Here is a 7,800-nt window from a genome sequence, read left to right as displayed (position 1 = left end):
GTCCTGTCACAACACAGAGCTTCTGTGTGGCTTCTGGTACTCCTTTGTGATATAGCATCTTGATACTTACAAGGGTTTGCTGAGATGCAGAATCTATGACAAAGTTGCACTTTTGGCCATCCAGCTTCCCTCTCACGTAGACACTATGTATGCTTGGCATTTTACACCTAGCTGTTGGGACTTTCTCAGTGGGGGTTGGTAGGCGTCCCTGAACACGAACCACTACTGGTTCCCCGAGGCTGACTTATTGGTAGTATTCTTCTTACACTGGCTCCTCATATGTCCTTGTTCTCCACAGTTCCAACAACCTTTCTGGGTAGCAGCCTTTCCTGCTGTGGCATCTTCCCTGTGCTGAAGTTGCCGGCATTGAGCTCTCTTGTGCCTTGGTTTGTTACAGTGCCAGCAAAGTCCCTCAAACCTCTCTGAAATCTGCCCTTTTCTGGCCTTGAATCCTGATGACTGTACCACCCTTGGTACCTCTGTGCTGGACTTAACATAGAATTCGAATTTAAGAGCTCTGGCCATTGCATCTTGTATAGTGGAGGGGTGTGCTTGCTTTACTTGTATCTTCAGTTGTGGACTGTCCAAGGCATCTACAAACTGATTCCTCAGTAACAACTTCATGACATCAGGTGGTGCAGTTTGGTAGGCCTTGTGTGCCATACTTTCCAAATCCTGTGCCAGCTCTTGCAAGCTCTCCCCTTTAGCACGGACACTCGTCCTAAACCTAGCCCTGTAGACTTCGAACTTATTTTGAGTTCCATACCTGAGTTCTATAGCAGCTACCAGTGCTCTATAGTTGTGCCTGTCGTCTGCTGACAACTGTCCAATTACTTCCAGTGGTTGTCCCATCGGGTTCGTTGCCAGGTACACTGCTTTCTGCTCCTCTGTCCATCACTTCATTTCTGCCAGGAGCTCAAATTGTGTTCTATATGCTTCCCATGGTGCCTTCCCATCGAATTCATGTGGCTTCCTTCGTACTAGATCACCCCTATTGCTGACACTTGTGTCTGGAATGTGACTTCTGGCAGGACTGAAGATGTCTGCATTAGGGTTTAGCTGCGGGGTCTGGAGGGGGCTTCCTGTTGTCTAGGGCTGATTAGATCCATGGTTAATATATCCTCCCTGTGTAAAAGACAGTAAGTCGTCCTTTAATGTATTTAATTCACTTTGAAATTTACTAATCTTATCCATTTGTTTATGCTGGCTTTCTTTCAATTGTTGGAGACTTTCTTGTTTATTTTCTTTCTCCTCCAACCACTGCTGTAGTCTCTCTTCTTGTTCAATTTCTTTCTTCTCCAACCACTGCTGTAGTCTCTATTCTTGTTTATTTTCTTTCTCCTCCAACCACTGCTGTAGCCTCTCTTCTTGTTTCTTTTCTTTTTTCCTCCAACAACTGCTGTAATCTCTCTTCTTGTTTCTTTTCTCGTTCTTCGTATTGTTGCCATCAAATCTGCTAAGCTGTAGTTTGATTTTACCACCTTTAGTTTCCATCTTCTTCTTCTTTTTTTTTCTTTTCCGGGCGTGGTTCGAATCCCACTCTGACACCAATTTGTTTCGTTTCTGGTCGTTTGTTAATTTCTGGTATAAATTCTCCCCGAGGAACTTCAGCGATACAAGTACTTTGTTAAATAAAACTAGTTTTTTCCTTCTCAATTCAACTTTGCAATACACAGAATTTCCACAGTCACTTTAATTTAAACACACGCTATAATTCACAACGATTCACCACTTTACTTACGGTCACTACCGCTCGCTTGACTCAATTATCTGTGTCTATATCTCTCTCTGCAATTATTTGCCAGGCTTATATACTAAAATAAAAGGCGCCTGGAAAAGACTAGAGTTGCTAGGAAAAGTCATGATCCTTCTAGAAACTCATGACGTTTTACCAGCGTCACGTGACTTCAGCTGTCGTAACATAATCATTTTAGCGTTGTACTCCTTTTATTTCTTTATATATATATATATTGCCAAAGTGCCATTTTAAATTATTTGAGACCTAAATTGTCTGGGATAGCTTAACAATAAATATACTGAAATTATAATATATTTTCATGATACATGAATCGCCTGGGATATTTTTCTTTAATTATTACCTTTTGTTATTTGACAAGTGTACTAGCTTAGCGTATCCTCTATGAAATGTGTATATTGCTGAGGCTTGTTTTGTGATTTCAAGAAACTTCTACAACACACGACAGTAACTTTTTGTCTTTGTGGTGGCATTTCTGTGACTTTCTGTTTGTTTGTTTTTACCTCATCTCCTCAGCTTTTAATTATATTAAATATTTAACTAAATGTATAACGGACGCACACTGGGATTATTTAATGACTTGAAGGCTGATACTTCTCTATCTATCAAGGCCAGGACACGTTGGAATACATGCGCGTTATATGTGAAACCCGGACAAAGAAACCAAATGACGGAACTTCAAATGAATAAAAATCTATTCTCATTTGCTTGTTTTATGTAAGCATAAGGCTGCACAACTGGCTAACTGTACTGTGTCCATCACGGGTATCAAAACCTGATTTTAAGCGTTATAAGCCTACTGTCTTTCAGCTGAATCACTAGGGAAGGACTTTATTCTTGATGTCGAAAGCTAAGGGGGTATTGTTTTATAAATAGTGTTAGACAAAATGAAAGAAATACTTTTTCCCTCTTGCTGTCTAATTGTCAGGCATATAGTTTTTCCAGTGTGTGATTCTGTGGATTACGAATTTTCTTGTGAAGTACAATAAAATACTACGAGAAATGATGTTTATCTATAAAGATATAAGTTGGTTATGCGTTTATATATATGAAAACTTTCGTCTTGAGTGTATAATAATTATATACAATATGGGCTAACCAACTACACTGTAACATTTTTGTTTTAGCTAAATTAGCAGGAAGAGTTTCTGTAATATCAACGATTTAAGAGATTATTAGAATCTACTGTAGTTTAATAAGAGATTTAAGGCGTTAAACTTACAACTATGTTTAATGGTAATGTAAACGATTTAAAATATTATTATAATCTGCTGTAGTTGTCCAATAAAGGGTTTAACAGGCTAAATTTACAACTATGTTTAGTTGCATTATATACGAGTTAAAGAATTATTAAAATCTGATGATGTTGTCTAAAAAGGGATTTAACATGTTAAAACTTCAACTATGTTTAGTGGTAATATGAACGATTTAAAATATTATAAACCTAATGTAGTTGTCCAATAAAGGGATTTAACATGTTAAACTTCAACTATGTTTAGTGGGAATATGAACGATTTAAAAGATTATAAAACCTAATGTAGTTGCCCAATAAAGGGATTTAACATGTTAAACTTCAACTATGTTTAGTGGTAATATGAACGATTTAAAATATTATAAAACCTAATGTAGTTGTCCATTAAAGGGATTTAACATGTTAAACTTCAACTATGTTTAGTGGGAATATGAACGGTTTAAAGGATTATAAAACCTAATGAGGTTGTTTAGTAAATAATTAAATAAGATGAACATTAAATGTGATGCTTTTTATGGGAGTTTTAATGGGACCTCTGTCGTATAACACTGATGTAAGATTGTTATAGAAACACAATTTGCGAGTATCCACAGAACCGTCCATGTTTCGCAAAATGAGGAACTTTTAACTCTCTGTATTTCCATCATAAACGTGATTCTAATTTGAAAGTAGTTCCTTTTTTTTCTTGGATTACTCGAATCCTGAGGATAATTGAAAGGTATTCAAAAGATATATTAACAGCTCAAGTAACTAACCGCCCCCTATGTCTCCCACCACAGAAGATAAGTGATGAGATTGCTTCGATGTGTTTTTGAACGATTAACGTACGCTTTTACATTTATATATTTCGGTAGACAATTGTCCCGTATTTAAAACTTAGATATCCGGCGTTGACCGACACTTTTTATTTTCCGTCCTCTAAACGCTCAAACCTAGCTTTTCCCTTCGTCTGCCAAAATAAGCTTAATGCACGTAGACACTCACCAGAGGGCACACCTCTGATCCACTCTCACGTCTTAGCTGTCAAATGGAGTGATTATTAGTCTTAAAATGTGTTGACATAAGGTGGTGTTCTTGTAATACTAATGTATCTATTGGGACGAGAAAAGTTTTTTTTTTTAAGTATTTGTGTGTGGCCACCAACCAGAAACAAAAGACACGTGCTACTCGTGCTATAACTGAGGGGTTATCTCTAGAGTTTAGCGTTTAATTATAAATTCACTAAAATATATAGGTTTAAAGGCAAGGAGAATCCGAACAGTTCATTTGTGTTAATTCTTTCCATAAGATCTGAAGGCTAATGTTGCCATATTTTGTGCTATCAGGATTGTTTGAAGGCTAATGTTGCTATATATCGTGTAATCAGGATTGCTTGAAGGCTAATGTTGCCATATCTTATGTTATCAGGATTTTTTTATGGCTAATGTTGGCATATCGTGTGTTATCATGATTGTTTGAAGGCTAATGTTGCTATATCTTGTGTTATTATGATTATTTGATGGCTAATGTTGCCATATCTTATGTTATCAGGATTGTTTGTTCACAAATAGTGTCCACGTGTTCCGTAAGTAAAGTATACTTTTTCTTTCTTTAGTATTACTTTCACTAACTGTACTGGGAAGAATGGATAACATCTTTGTATTATTTGCATTTTTTTACTAATTTTTTTATAATAGAGATAATTTTACACTGCTAGCTTCGTAAACGGACTTAGGAGTAACCTATATCTCCTTAGCTTGCCGAACTTCGTAAAATATTACTCGGTTTAGGACCGAAAATATTGCTAACAGCGAGGGTTCCCAACCGGTGAAACAATAGATTCTAATTCTTATAAATAGGAGTACCAGAACAGTATATTCATCTAGATTTGCTTATTACCTGGTTGATTTTTCGATTTAGTCTAAGTAGGCAGCTTGCTCTGATCGAATTTGTTGAAGGTCGTGTTTAAAGCGTTTTTCTATTTTCCTGAACGTCAAGATTGAATATATCAGTATAAAGATGAGCTATCATTGCCCAATTCTCCTTCTTATTCCACTATTGAGATAACTAACTCATTCGAAACCTACAATTGTTTATTTATCTGATTTTTAGTGTACTTGTCTGTATTGCTTGTCAGTTACGTGTTCGAGACATGCTTTTCATTAATTCAATCTCTTATTCACATCTATGTGCTAGATAACCAAAAAATTCATCAAACCAATTCCCTATTCACATCTATGTTGCTAAGTAACCACAAATTCAACAAACCAACCCTCTATTCACATGTACATTACTAGGTAACTAAATATTATTTAAAAACAATCCTCTGTTCTCATTTATATTGCTAAGTAACCATAACTTCATCATATTAATCCCCTATTTATATGTACATTGCTAGGTAATCACAGATTCATTAAATCGGTCTCCTATTCACATCTATGTTGCTAAGTAACCACAAATGCAACAAGTTGTCCGTTACCTTAACCACATAAATCCGTAGTTACAAAATCACCGTTGAGAATCCGTTTTTAAAACGTGTTCTTTATAACATAGATTGTAAACACAGCATGTTTGCTGTAGCCATAGCACTTATAATATTTTTATGTCAGTACTTATGGTTCCAACTAATAAACGGACTTTTAAAATCTCGCAAATCAAAAAGACTATTGAGAGGCCTCCTGGTGGCTGTAACAAAACCACATAAAACAGCTCAGTTGTGAAGTAATCTTTATTTTGTGATACCAGATTATTATGTTTCTATGCTGAATGTGAGTCATTTCCATAAAACATTTTCTGTAAAAGGAATTAATTTTATCTAAATTACCCACGTTTTTAATATTCATGGGCTGAATTATTCATCAATAAAACTAAAATAATTTACATTGTAAGCATTTTTTCAAAAACCTTTCGAAAAATGAATTTCGAGAAAGTCCCTTAATTTCAAGTGGTTAGTAGATTTGTTCATCGCGATGAACCTGTACACGTGTAGGAGTGTTGTCTTCTGTTTTTCTGTAACCCTTCACAAATAAAACACGTTTGGATATTGGTAGCTTGCTGGCAGTAAGTGAGGACATTCTGCATCATTCTCCATTATACAGGGAAGGGGTTAGTGATTCGAAGGAGGCGTATGAACGTCAACGGGTTTTTAGAAATAGATTATGAACATACAGCTTCTGTTATGGAAGAAAAAGAAAAGAAAGCAAAACACTTGAGGAAATACTATTTTGATAATTTATAGGGGGCATAGGGTTATACAAGTTTTTATAAAGGAATAATACTGTGATTTCAAGTAAGATATTCTAGCTCTTCTTCAACGTGCAGGATATTTAAAATGTTATTTCATGAAATGTTCTACAATCTATATATCTAATAATAACTTCAAACAAAAACGATTGGTATGCCTTCCATGCTTATTAGTTTCTAAGACTGCACCATTCTATTGTCCTAGTGTAAGTCCTAATTTTATACGTAAAATACTCAGACTCAGAATTCAACAACTAAATACGGTAATTAAAGATGAAATACTGAAACCGTTAATCAGACTGACGATCTGTGTATTTGTTGTTTGTGACTGAAATTAAAGTACACCAGTTTACTTTTTTGACAACATTTAATGACGATATCGTTTCCATGCTATATAGTAGGACAGAGGTAAGTTTAAGGACTTATAACACTAGATTCCGGGGTGTGATTCTTATCGTTGGACAAAATGCAGAAACTTCATTGTGTGGCTTTGCATAAAGACAACAACAATAATAACTTCAGGCTATAGCATTACGTATCTAAGTTCAGTGTATAAATGGTAAACACGTTAAATATGTTTTACTAATTGTTTTTATGATTTTCACAAGTACACTATTGTTATAAATTTATTACACTTTGTATTCTGTATTCTAATTTTCGTACATTTCGTAGAAAACCGCATACTAAAAGAACGACTAGGTAAAACTTACTGTGCTACTGAGGTAATATTTTAATGCTTGCTGATATATACTTAGAGTTAATAAACTTGGAGTCCACAAATCTTCGAGCATTTTGCCTATGGAGAGTAAAATCTCTATAAATGTATGATCGAACCAGATGCCTTTGTATGTCAACCGCTCTACTGTTAGTTAGGCTCTTTATAACAGCGCAATCTCACTGGTTACCCCCCCCCCCAAATTCTCAGACAAGGCCTACCCTTGGGTATTATCCCAAATTGCGAGATAACTAATAATTAAGCGTTAATGTTTCTGCGCTAATCTTAATTATGAATGTTGCGAGAGACTAGCATGTTCTATAATCTTAGCCACTGTTAGAAAATAGAACAACTTAGATAACGTTAATAAAAGCGGATAAAGGTCTTTCATACGTGAAATATATTAGCTCTAGTTGGCTAATTATCAGAGTTTGTACTTAGTAATTTCTATGAATCAGTTATTTAAAAAATAAACCAATCACTTATTCTATCTAAGTCTATGGTGTTCCTGATCACTTCATATTAAGTCAATGATAAGGTTCTATATAAACACTGAATATTGCTGATTAATTTATGTGTTCTGTAGCATAAGCAGTGTACATGTGAACACAGTAAAGTATTATTTAGCTCATCTTTTTTGTAATACAACACACCCATATACACTATCCTACCAAAAGTCATGGGACACGGGTATTTATGAATAAAACATATCTTTATTCCAATAAATTAATAATTTGTTGATCCGCCTTTGGCCTTAATAACTACTTCAATGCGTCCTGGAAGACTGTCTACTAATTTCTGGTAGAAAGCTGGTGGTATTGTGCTCCACTCCTCCTTTAAAGCATTAGTAAGCTC

At 35.3% G+C, this 7,800-nt stretch overlaps 1 protein-coding gene across 1 annotated transcript in view; it reads left to right on the top strand.

Annotated features, from left to right (window-relative positions):
- The window catches only part of LOC106461864 (visual system homeobox 2-like), a 64,611-nt gene that overhangs the window by 28,282 nt on the left and 28,529 nt on the right, over positions 1-7,800 (top strand). The gene's annotated exons all lie outside the window — the stretch shown is intronic.

Source organism: Limulus polyphemus, unplaced genomic scaffold (genome assembly GCF_000517525.1).
Source record: "Limulus polyphemus unplaced genomic scaffold, Limulus_polyphemus-2.1.2 Scaffold1049, whole genome shotgun sequence".
NCBI classification, from domain to species: Eukaryota; Metazoa; Arthropoda; class Merostomata; order Xiphosura; family Limulidae; genus Limulus; species Limulus polyphemus.
The sequence above is the reverse complement of the archived record's forward strand: the minus strand, read 5'-3'. Positions and strand labels throughout refer to the sequence as shown.